Below are 12,840 nucleotides of genomic sequence, written 5' to 3' on the forward strand. Positions count from 1 at the left end.
GAATGTTTTCTGTAAGCTGTACTTGAATTCTGAGATTGTAAATTTTGTTAGCAGTGTTTGTTTCCACTTGTTCAGAATTATTCTATTTGCTGCAAGATAAAGTTCTTCAGTTCCAAGTATTAATCTCATTTATTCATTGTGTATCTCTTAGAGTCTTCAAAAGTGAGTGTGTGTCTGTGTGTGTGTGTGTGTGTGTGTGTGTGTGTGTGTGTGTGTGTGTGTGTGTGTGTGTGTGTGTGTGTGTGTGTGTGTGTGTGTGTGTGTGTGTGTGTGTGTGTGTGTGTGTGTGTGTGTGTGTGTGTGTGTGTGTGTGTGTGTGTGTGTGTGTGTGTGTGTGTGTGTGTGTGTGTGTGTGTGTGTGTGTGTGTGATTTTAACCAAACGTCTAAGACATGAGATGTTGAACTACTTTTTGAACAAATCCCAACTGATGTACCATCTAAAAAGTGGCAGAGTTATATTCATTCTGCATTTGAAAGAAATGTCTCTGTTATAAATTGCAGACCAAAATACTATCATGAAAATGGCACTTATAAAAAGAGTAGGTGTGCTTTATTTACATTTACATTTGTTTTATACCATATAGAAAACTTAAATCAAGTATTTGCACACTCATTTTTTATAGTCATACTTAAAATTATCTACAAGTTATCATCTCAAAAGAAATTAATTAAATAATTCTAGTTCTTTAATTCTTTTTTCTTTTATACTTACCCTCTTTCACCCAACCCCACCCTTTCTTGCACAACCATCTGATTTCAGCTAACACATTACTCTCTTCCATTTTCTTGTTATATAATAACTTCCCACATAGGTTCATAGGTTCATAGGTTGGTACTAGGCTATCGGCCCTAAGGCCTATACAAGCCTAGCCATAACAATTCCCTGGCTATTTCTTCCCACACTATTTACATCCCTGGACCCCTGTCTAGCAGGGCGACTGACATGATTCCCGGGGTGAATTTCCTTTCTCCAATCCAATCTTCAAGGTTCCTTTTGAAGAGGGCCAAAGAGGCGCTCTGCTTGACATATATGGGCAGTCTATTCCAGAGTCTGGGGAGTCTCTGGGTCAGGACCCTATCCCTCAGAATATTTCAGGTCAGGAACATATTTTCCTACAGCACCATATTGTCACAAACAGTGCTTTATCCCATTTACTGATATCACATTTCTTTGCTTTATCATACTTCCCACATAATGTCATATTCAAATTCATATTTATACATTTAAATCCTTTCCATCTATATTTATTTTTAAACTTATCCCAAATGTCTGTATTTGAAAATTATTTGTTTATTCTTCACTTCAGTCAACATATCTTCTTTCCTCTATCACCTGTTATTTAATTTTTCTTTTTACAAGTAACTTGTCTAATAAAATTCTGCATAAAAACATCATCTGATTCATAAAAACTTCAAACTTTTTTCTACTTTCATTTTTTCCTTTTAATTTCTTCCATGGGTACACCAAAAAATCTAAAACCATGTTATATCATACTTTTCTTTTCTCATCATTCTCACTTACTTTTAACATTAATTATATAATTTTATTGTCATATTCTTTTTCTTCCATTCTGCTCCTGTTTCATATACATTTTTATAGTTTTCATATAGCATCTAGCCTATCATTTATTTTTGTTTTTATTTTATTTTGCCCAAAATAAATGCAGAAATGCTAAATTTACCATTGGATTTTTTTTTAATTCAAATTGTATTCTTTTTGATTAGAAATCATCCTTCTTCTCACCAGGTTCAGCTTTGAGTGCCAAATTAAATTTAAAAAAAAATCTGCATTTGAGTGGGAAACAGATGTTACCCCTAAATATGTTATTTTTTCCTAATATATAAGTTGAGCATGTGTGTCTTTTTTGAAATAATAAATACAAAGTTTTCCACCAAGCTAACATTTTTTACTTGTTCCAGTATTGCTGTCATAGCTCTCTACTGTCCAGATTTTTGCAGAATGTCCAAATTTTCGCCTCATATTTTTGGTCTATTCCTCATAAAATTTGTGGTTATCTGACAAATCACTGGGATGATCCGAGGATTTAAGTCACAAAATAATGGCAAACATTTGAGTTTTAGACTTCAAATCTTTCAGAAAATGTATGTTATCCGCAACCCTGTTGCTCTAGCAACTTTCTAAGTTTATAAGAGCGATATTTAAAATCTGTCCCTATTTTTAGGCCTTTGACCCTCCATCTTGTCAGGCTTTGTCAAGATTTCATGCACTAACAGGTTGAGATGTATGCTCTCTCTCCATTGACTTATTACAATTTTATACTCACTAAATGTTACTGCCAAAATCTTTATTGCCTTTCTTGTGAAATCCTTCCATCCACAACCCCCTTTTCCCATTTTTACACATGGGGTGACAGTGACAATCATCTACGGTCACTTTTCACACCATTGTATCAAAAGCCCTGCCATAGTTGTTATGTCATACTACTCACTCACATGCACACTCATATCAATGGCCAATTTAGAGTGTCTAATCCATCTACTGCATGTCTTTGGAATGTGAGAGGAAACCAGAGCAGAAAGAAAAATCCCCTTTTGAACACAGGAAGGACTTACAGACTCACCCTAGCTGAGAATTGAACCAGAGAACCTCTTACTGTGATGTGACAGTGCTATCCATTGTGTCATTGTGCCACTCTTTCTTGCAAAATATATTCCATTTATTTTTTTATCTCACCCATTCCCTTACACTTCATTTTGTTTAAGTGCAGACTGACATTTTTGAAAACTTTCCAATCCGTAATACAACCTCACTTATCCATCCATTATTTTTTGTTATTAGAATTAAATTATCTGCATAAGTCATACATATTGGTAATATAACATTTCCTTCCAGTTCCTTCATTTCATACATATGATTGTACTACGGCATTCATTACTAATATAAATAAGCACATACTCTTTGGGCATCCTTGTTTACTCTTCTCTTAATACTTATTTTTTCCCATCCTTCAACTGATCATAACTTGTACCCAAGATTTTTCATAGTATTTCTTTTTTACATTAATATTGTTTTCCTATGCCATATTCCTGTAAAATCTCTCGCACTGCTTCATGGCTCATTTTATCAAAGGCTTAAGCTACATCACATGCTATCAGTCTTACTTCTTTATTTTCTTTCAGTATCATCTGTACTACTTCTTTCACTACAAATTAATATTCATTTCACATCTCCTCCTTTTATACCATAAATCTCTTTTCTTAATACCTCGTCCAATACTTTCACCATTCTTTTTTGTAGTATTTTCATAAATATTTCAACTCAATATTCCCTAGCAACATAGTCCTCCAATTTTTTATATATTTTCTTTCATCCTTTTTCCATACAAATGTTATCACAACACTGCATGCATCCTTTTCCATTAAACTTTCTTTCATCCATTCATTTAGTTTTACAAAATGTTTTTTGTCTTCATTCATTTTCTTATAATGCTCATATCTTCTGCCATCCAATCCTGATGCCAATTCATTCTCACCTTCTTTTATAAACTTCTCTAATTCTTCATTTATAATATCATTTTCAAAAACATTACCTTTTCAGATTTTTTTCAATTTCCATTCTTCTTGTCCAGCCATTTCTTTTTTTCATACATTTTATCTATAACATTCTCTACACCACCATAATGTCTTCTTGTTTGTATTTTATATCTACTTTACTATCTAAGATAGGATACAAACTTCATTCTCTCAGTTTTAATTATTTTCCTAAAAAAGGGGGAACTTCCACTTTTTTCTTTTCAGAAAAATCGTTCCCTATATGACATCATTTTAATTTTTTCCTTCATGCTTTTCATATTTCTCTTTTTCTATTGACTTTATTTTGTCACTTCCTTGTTCTATCTCTTTCTTAGAATGCTGTAAAATGTCTTTATATTCCATTTTATTTCTTTTCTTTAGACTTTATTGTACTTTGAAGTATAATTTTATACTTCTGCTTAGACATTAGCTACCACTGTGTCCATTTTTCATAAAATGGTTTCATTGTCATATGATCTTTCCCTAATATTTCTTTCTCACTTATCCATTTCTTCCATCTTTTTAAACACAGCAATTAATCTCTTTATCCCTTCCCCTACCTTATTATTTCTCTGTCTTCCACTCTTCTAGCCCATACTGCTCTAGAATCTGAAAACTCTGCCATCTGTACTCCCTTATTATTTCTTTTATGTATTTAGAGTAAATTAAATAATCAGTCTTACTCTTAAAATTCCCCTTTTATATGTTCTTCCTCTATTCTTTCCTACTTTTAAATCTCCATATTGTATTAATTCCCCTAAAATATTGAGTATCCAGTGTTACTTTTAACATTTTCTTTCCTCGGGTTACAGTTAAAATATCCTACCATCACTATTGACATACTAGCACAACTGTTTTTTTCCTCAGTCATATTATATTCTTACATCACTATTAATCTTATATATTTTGTCTCATTCTCATAGCATGTCACTACCCTTCCTGCTACTACTATTGTTACATGTAAAATTCTCATTTCTTCATTTTTTATTAGAATTCCTTTTCTAGAATGGGTGTCATTTCCTACTGACCAAACAATCTGGCTGGTCCATGCTGCCTGCTTTCTTTTCCTATTTGCATTTGTTTTTATATTTTACACAATTTCACCATCACCAAACCTCTTATATTGTGTCTAATGTTATTTCACATTTAATTCTAAAACTCCTATGTCACCCCTTTCCTTTTTTATTTTTTTCTTTCTTCTACCAACTGATGTTTCACTATCTTGTTCTTGTTCATCTCCTGTCCCAATTTCTCCCTCTTCTTCCTCTTCACTTTCTAAAATTGCAAACCTTTTTCTTCCTGCACATTAATAACCTCAATTTGAACTGTTACCTAACAACCTCTTCATTTTTTAACCTTTCTTCAGTATCCCCTTCCCTATACTACCTTCTTTTGCAACATCTCCTGTAGTAAACTTTTGTACTATTTGTATTCATTCTGAACATTTCTCTTCATCTACTCTTTCCTTTTCTAATATTGGACAGTTAAACCAAAAGTGTCCAAATTCATTACATTTTCTACACAAAGGCTTACATTTTTGTTGTATGCCCCCTGTCCCTACATTAATCACAGTTTTTTTGTCACAGTCTTTTACTAAACGCTTTTCATCCCTACAGACATGTTATGCTTTGGTACCTAACAAATCTTCTCTTACCACTCACAATTAATGTATTTTAAATATGTTGAATTTTTCCATCCTTAATTTCCATTGTTACCCACATGTCCCAACCCCTAATTCTTTCATCACAATTTTTTTAACTTCATTTACTGTACTTCATAGTAAAAAATAAAACAGTTCTAAGTTGTGCTTACCCATATCTAAAGTCCTAAACAGCACATTTATTTTCCCTTTTAACTGTAGTCTATAATAAAGTCTTTCCATGTTGCTACTGTATTTCCCTTTTCATCTTCAATCATAATTTTTCCCAGGAAAGTAGAGCTTCAAATGTCACTTAAAAATTGTCACCTCCCCAATGAAGTAATACTCTTATGTTTTTAATGTTAAACCCCGCTGGCAAAATAATACTATCCATGATGTCATACCTGTTCACACTGCCATCATTTTTACATTTTATTCATACTACTGATTGTATTCTCTGTGGCTGTTGAGAAGCTGCAAGTTTTTGTCCCCACTCAGTCCCCTCTTCCATTCTTCCCTACATTGCTGCATTTGCATGACTTCATTCTAGTAAGAAAATCCCTGTTGCAGAGGTAAGTAATAAATACTGTCTAGTCAACCAGCCAAGAATATCTCCAATGTTTTCCCTTCAGCAGCTGTTGTTTGTGCTTCCAAGCTTGAAACATTCAGTTAGGTTATTTGTGTAGTTTATTTTTTTTATTAGATTTTTGAACTTTTAAAAGTTTGATCATAAGGTGTTGGCCATATGACAGTCGAACTTTTGAAGATACAATTATCTAATATAGACCCATATGTTACCGCTTCTGTCAGGTGCCTGCATAATGCAGGTCTGGACAGAGTGAAGTAATCAATTTTGTGAAGAGCCAAGGGAAAAGAACTTCAAATGGATATGGACAAGCTAACAAGTACTCTGACTCCACTATTCAAACAGCTCCTAGGTCTAAAGACAGTGTCTGCTCTAGACTGACTAGACTTAAAGTTGTAATAGTTTTCTCTAATTGGATGTTTAAAAGCTTGAGAAGAGCAATGGTCCATTTTTGCAGCTTGCGAAATATAGCTACACTTTATTTGACTAGCAACTACTTTACATTTTCTAGACTCATGCACTGATGCTAACATTTGGTTCCTTTATCATCCATCGGTATACTTTGTTTATGAGCACTTGTGGAGAGCATTCAATGAAATGGAGGCTGCTGCAACAATTAAAATCCATCTCCTGTTTAGATAATTACAACACCTTAGACAATAAGCAAGTATGTCATGAAATTGAGGTTAATGGATATTTTCAGAAGACACTTAGCTTTAGTACAGGCTATGTACTTGGACCCAATGACTCAAGTACGAACAGTGTTCGGCCTCACAGAGGGATTCCCAGTGGGAGTGGCTGTATACCAGGGTTCAGCTCTCATCCCACTGCTGCTCATACTGGTGATGGACTACATTAGCAAATGGGTTAGAGGGGACAGATCAACAAAGTGACTGTATGCAGACAATGTGGCATTACAGGCAGACTCTGAGCAAGAACTTCAGCAAAGGATAGGGGAATGGAATGCAAAACTGAAGGCACATGGGAGAAAACTAATCACAGATAAGACAGTGGTAATGGCAACAAACTGGGGAAATCAGAAGAAGCTGAGACTTGAGATAGAAGGGAAGATAGTGGAACAGGTAAATAGTTCAAGTATCTGGGAGGGGTTGTTGAGGAAAAGGGAAGTCTGAGTAAAGAGGTCAAAGCTACAATCAGAGGGGCTGCAGCAAACTTACATAGACTCTCAGATGTAGTCTATGACAGAAGAATGCCAAAGAATCTGAAAAGTAAGGTGTACAAGACAATGGTGTGACCAGAACTACTGTATGGTACAGAAATCTGGGCAATAATAAAGGCAGAGCAGATGAAGAAGCTAGACGTGATGGAAATGAAGTGCCTGAGAAGGCTGGTAGGATGCACACTGTGGGACAGACAAAGAAATAAGGACATAAGAGCAGAAGCAAAAGTAGCTCCACTTGCAGAAAAGATCAAAGAGAACAGATTATGGTGACTCAGACTCATGTGCAGGAAAGCAGAAAACAATCTGGTGAAGGAGATTTGGGACAGACAGGAAGAAGGTAAGAGGAAACGAGGATTTCCAGCAAAGAGGTGGATGGATTGTGTGAAAGAAGATCTGCGACAGTCAGGCATGAGTGTTGAAGAAGGCAGAAGTGTGGCATTAAATCGAGAGAGATGGGGACAGTTAACATGATTCCATGACCCCATGTAGAAAATGGGAAAAAGGGGGCTGATGATGATGATGATTTAGCTGTTTGTTTTCACTGGCTTTCAGGGTCTCAGAGTGAAGCCTGAAGTTGAAGGTGGGTCATACAAAATGCCTAGATACTCAAATGATTTGTTAATTTAAGGATTCTTCCATCAAGACATGACATGTCATTTGTAAGGAGTCCTCCATCAAGACATCAGATGTAATTTGTAAGAGTGACTTTGTTTAATATTTTGCATTAGAAAAAAACATGAATTTTGCCTTACTAGTGGTCAGAATGGCAGATTTTAAATAGTGTTTGAATCTTGCTTACTGAGGATACTATGGTCATCAACACATGGTCCTCAGCATAAAGTGTACATGGCAGTGTCAGTAGCTCAACAGAAGGTTGAGGGTTCTAGTCCCACACCAGGTAGTTGGATTTATTTTCCAGTACTGACTGCAGTACAGCGTAAGTGTGTGTCGGTGAGTTTTACACACCTGAAATGAGACATCAAACTGAGGCCCATGTGCCTGAGTTGGTGGTAGCTCAGGTGGATTATAAAATATTGCACAATACTTATTGAAAAGAGTAGGGGTCCTTTACTTAACACAACATAAAAAAATGAAAAACAAAGATGATGAACTGGTGTAACTTTAATCCACAAAAACAAATAAAATCATCTAGTAAGCACTTTTGTCTACAAACAGACTTCGCCAGACAGAATGAACAAAATCACCAAACAATAATATATACTGTCGTCAATTAATTGTCTAATCACCCAATTAAATTAAATTAAATTAAATTAAATTAAATTAAATGCTGCCTGCCTTAATGTTTTAACTTCCTTTTTTTCAGAAATATTCTAAAATTATCTTTTTCATTAAGCCCAAGATATCTGCTGGCATCTAACCTGATTATCCAGCAGTATTCTTTCCAATCTAATTCTTCTTCTGTGTCTAACCTTTCCTTAAAATTAGACACACAATCTAAAACTAAAAACCTACGTGAACCTTCACAATTGATCGTACAATAGTGCTTTCCCCATGCATTATTTGTATCAGCTATATTTATGGCGGGCAAAACTAAAGAAACTTATTGATTTAACTGACTGTGATGAATTCTTTTTTAAAAGAGTGAACTGCTTTATGATCTAAATTTATATACAGAGGCTTTCTCAGTAATTAATTAATAAAAAATTTTAAGAAATAAAATAGGTGAAATAGAATGAGCAATACTGAATCCATGAATGTTAAAGCTAAAAATTATAAAATGGGAATGTTGGTACAATATTCTGTGGATGGGAATTATATTAAAGAAATTGTAAAAGAAAATTGGAAAATTTAGTAGCTTCCCAGATGTCAGAGAAATAGTGGGAGAAGAGAGAATTTTTATTAACAAAAGAGGGAGAAATTAAAAAAATATTTTTCAGAGCAAATTAGATAGACTCACTAAACTAGGCATAAACCTCTATGTCATAAGATGGGTTGCTAACTGGATCACTGATAGAACCCACACTGTGAATGTAGCAGACTCCATATCTGAGTACTGACCAGTTACAAGTGGTGTCTCACGGGGATCAGTCCTAGGTCCTCTCTTGTTTGGCATCTATTTCTCTGAAGTTCAAGCCAACACAATGGGACTCTGGCTGACCAAATTCGCATATGATTGTAAACTGGGAGCCATTATTGATTCTCCAACAGATGCTGACATTCTACAAAAGGGCCTCACTGACACCAGTGACTGGTTCCAGAACTAGTGCCTTAGGCTCAATGCCAAAAAGTACATTGTCATTAATTTGGGAAAAATTTGGTGCCCATGAACTACCACATACGCAGTAGTCCACTAAACAATGAAGGTCTGAAAGAGACCTGGGGACACAGGTTGACATCAACCTCTCCTTTGATAACCGCATTGCCACTGTAGTCAGAAAGTCCTTCTATGTGGAACATCTCATTACAAAAGGTTTGTCATTCAGGAAGAAAGAGGTTATAATCCCTCTCTACTCATCCCTCATTAGACCTATTATAGAATACAATGCCTCATTTGGTATGTACCTCACTAGACACCTACAACAACTGGAAAGGCCACAAATATACCTCACTAAGAGGATCTTAGGCCTTAGACACATGCCCTACATAGATAGACTCAAAAAACTCCAGCTATACTCTGTCTCTTATAACCTACTTAGATGTGATCTCTGCTTGATCTACAAAGCCATGTCTGACCTAAAGCTGCTAGATATGCTATACCTAAAGAAATTCCAGGCCCTCTGTGCCACATGCTCCAGAGACCTAAACCTCATTACCACAATAAATAGAACATGCTGGAAGGACAGGTCCCTAACCTAGAGACTTCCCATACTCTAGAACAAACTTCATATTCACGTCAAGCAGAGCACTTCACTAGCCCTCTTTAAGAAAAATCTTGACGAGTGGATGGGCAATAGGAAGTTCACCCCAGGGATTACTTCAGTGGCCTTGCTTGACAGGAGCACTGGGAACTAACTTTGGGCGGCATGATGCCAGGGAATCTCCTTAGGCTAAGCTTATATATGCTCCAGGGCCGTTAGCCTAGTACATACCTATGAACCTATTAATAAGGATAATATTAAGAAATAGGAATGTATAAATGTATTAATTGTAATTTTGTCATTATTTAAAAATAGATGTTAAAGATTTCTTTATAAAAAAAATTTAAATTTCAGTAAAAAGGTTCTTATATGTGTAAATCTTCTTTTGTGGTGTACTTATCTGTACGTTCATTAAGTCCTGCATATTATATTGGGAGAACTACTATGGAGATATATAAAAGGGTTATGAACATTTTCACGCCATAAATAAGGCTGATACAAATAATGCATGGGGAAAGCACTACTGCATGACCAAATGTGAAGGTTCACCTAGGTTTCTAGTTTTAGACTGTGTGTCTAATTTTAAAGAAAGGTTAAATGAAGAAGAAAAAGATAATTTTAGAATATTTCTGAAAAGAAGGAAGTTGAGGCATTAAGGCAAGCAGTATTTCATTTAATTTAATTTAATTGGGTTAATTAGACAATTATATTTAATTGATGAGACTATTACATTACTGCTGGATGATTTTGTTCATTCACTCTGAAGAAGTCTATTTGTAGATGAAAGTGCTTACTGGAAGATTTTATTTGTTTTTGTGGATTAAAGTTACACCAGTTCATCATTTTTGGTTGTTGGTTGTTTTATTTATTTATTTATTTATTTTGGTGCTTATTTGGACAGTTGCAACTGACTTTTTTCATCTTCTGTGTATTTTACAACATAAAAACATTATTTACAGAGTTCCATATTTATTTATTTTATTTATTTAACATTTGTTTACCAGGATAGTCCGACTGGACAACAGGTGTCCGTTTTCAATAGAGTCCTGGGGAGAAAAGCTCCACAGAGTTACAAAGTATGAAGTAAAGTTTGAAGAAGTAATTAACAAAGTTTAACAATACTTAAGAAAAAACATATTTAAGTAATATTATCAGTAAATAAAACAGGACTGGGATGGAAGTTTATGATGACAACACATTTAGATAGTGAGGATAAGTACAGAGTTTATACAACTGACATTACAGTCAGTATTTACACTATATACAATATGTCTAAGTGGAATACAAGTCAGTAGTAAGTGTTCCTCAGTGATGAGTAATACCTAGTATAGGGTGGGTTCAAGGAGGGTCATTACAGTTGCATATATGGTTCTTTACTCATATATAACACATCTCTTTTCACTGGGTTTAATCATGAGCCCTATATTAAAAGAAACACCAATTGCTCAATTTTCTTTTCCTATTTTCTGGGATCATACAAAACATTTGACATGTATGCTATTTTCCAACTAATACATAACTAACCAAATAAACATCTATCACTCAGTCACTATCTTCCTTCAAAGAACAGAGATGATACTGCACAAGCCCTCCCAAGGCCCTATTCCTATGAGTTTACCGAGAATTTTGTCATTGCAAAACAGCCTGTGGTCACTAGATCTAACCTCAATAATGCAGGAGCTTTGTCACAAGACCCTACACCTACGAGGTTACTGAGAATCTTGTTATAGCATAACAGCCTGCAGACAATAAATCAAACATCAGTACTGCAGGAGCTCAGCTGCAAGGTCCTATTTATACAAGTTTACTGAGAATTTTGTCATTGCATAACGGATTGTGGTCAGATTTGCTCTTGATACTACAGGAGGTCTACCACAAAGCCTACTCCTACAAGTTTACTGAGAATTTTGTCATTGCATAATAACCTGCAGCTATGAGATCTGACTCTGATACTGCAGGAGCTCTGCCACAATACCCATCTCCTATAGGTTTACTGAGAATTTTGTCATTGCATAATAGCCAGAGGTCAATACACCTGACAAGGCCCTACTCCTACATGTTTACCTAGAGTTTTGTCATTACATGGTAGCCTGCGGTCACTACACCTCTCCTCAATACTGCAGGAGCTCTGTTGCAAGGCCCTACTTCTACAAGTTTACTGAGAGTTTTGTCACTGCATGACAGACTGTGGTCAATAAATTAGACCTCAATACTGCAGGGGCTCTAACACAAGACCCTACTCCTATAAGTTTACTGAGAATTATGTCATTGTATAATAGCCAGCAGCAATACACCTGACCTCAATACTGCAGGAGCTCTGCTGCAAGGCCCTACTCCTACATGTTTACTGAAAGTTTTGTCATTTTATAGTAGCCTGTGGTCACTCCATCTGGCCTCAGTATTGGAGGTGCTCTGCTGCAAAGCCCAATTCCTACTTGTTTACTGAGAGTTTTGTTATGACGTAGTAGTCTTTTTCAAGTTTACAGTTGTAAATAAAGTTGATTGTGACATTAGAGGTGGTCCTTGGCAAAATCTTTTGGAAATCTGTGAACTTTTCTGGCAGATTCGCACAGCCGCCTATGTGTACCCAGGTCTGAATGACCATATGTCTATTAGTTGTATCTTAAAGAATTTGTCTTTAAAAAGATAATATGGGTAGGATGAACATATGTTTTCATTGTTTTTATTGTTTTTATGGTTTTAAGCTTATAGGTTTAATGAGACGTTAATTGGATCGACGATTATTTAAGATTATAATAATATTTTTTGTATTGGTTTTTAATTATGGTGCAGTAGGATTTTAGCTTGTTATACTTGCACCTTTTAGGATGAAAGTACTTTGTTTGCTGGTGCTAGTAATAGGAACACACCCCCTTATGGGTCAATGTGATTTGTTAGTTTGAACACACTTAATTAGCATAATTGATTGTATAAAAATGTGGTTGTTATTCAGAGATGTAAAACTTTTTTGTCTGAGGAAGGAGCGCCATTGAGTTCTCCGAAAACGTGTGCTTACTTCATTAAATTTACATTTTTTATTGTCAGCCTTGGACTTGTGCTTTCTACAGCTCACACGTT

The sequence above is a fragment of the Protopterus annectens genome, chromosome 8.part0 (assembly GCF_019279795.1).
Source record: "Protopterus annectens isolate FY-2018-M chromosome 8.part0, PAN1.0, whole genome shotgun sequence".
In the NCBI taxonomy this organism is placed as follows: domain Eukaryota; kingdom Metazoa; phylum Chordata; order Ceratodontiformes; family Protopteridae; genus Protopterus; species Protopterus annectens.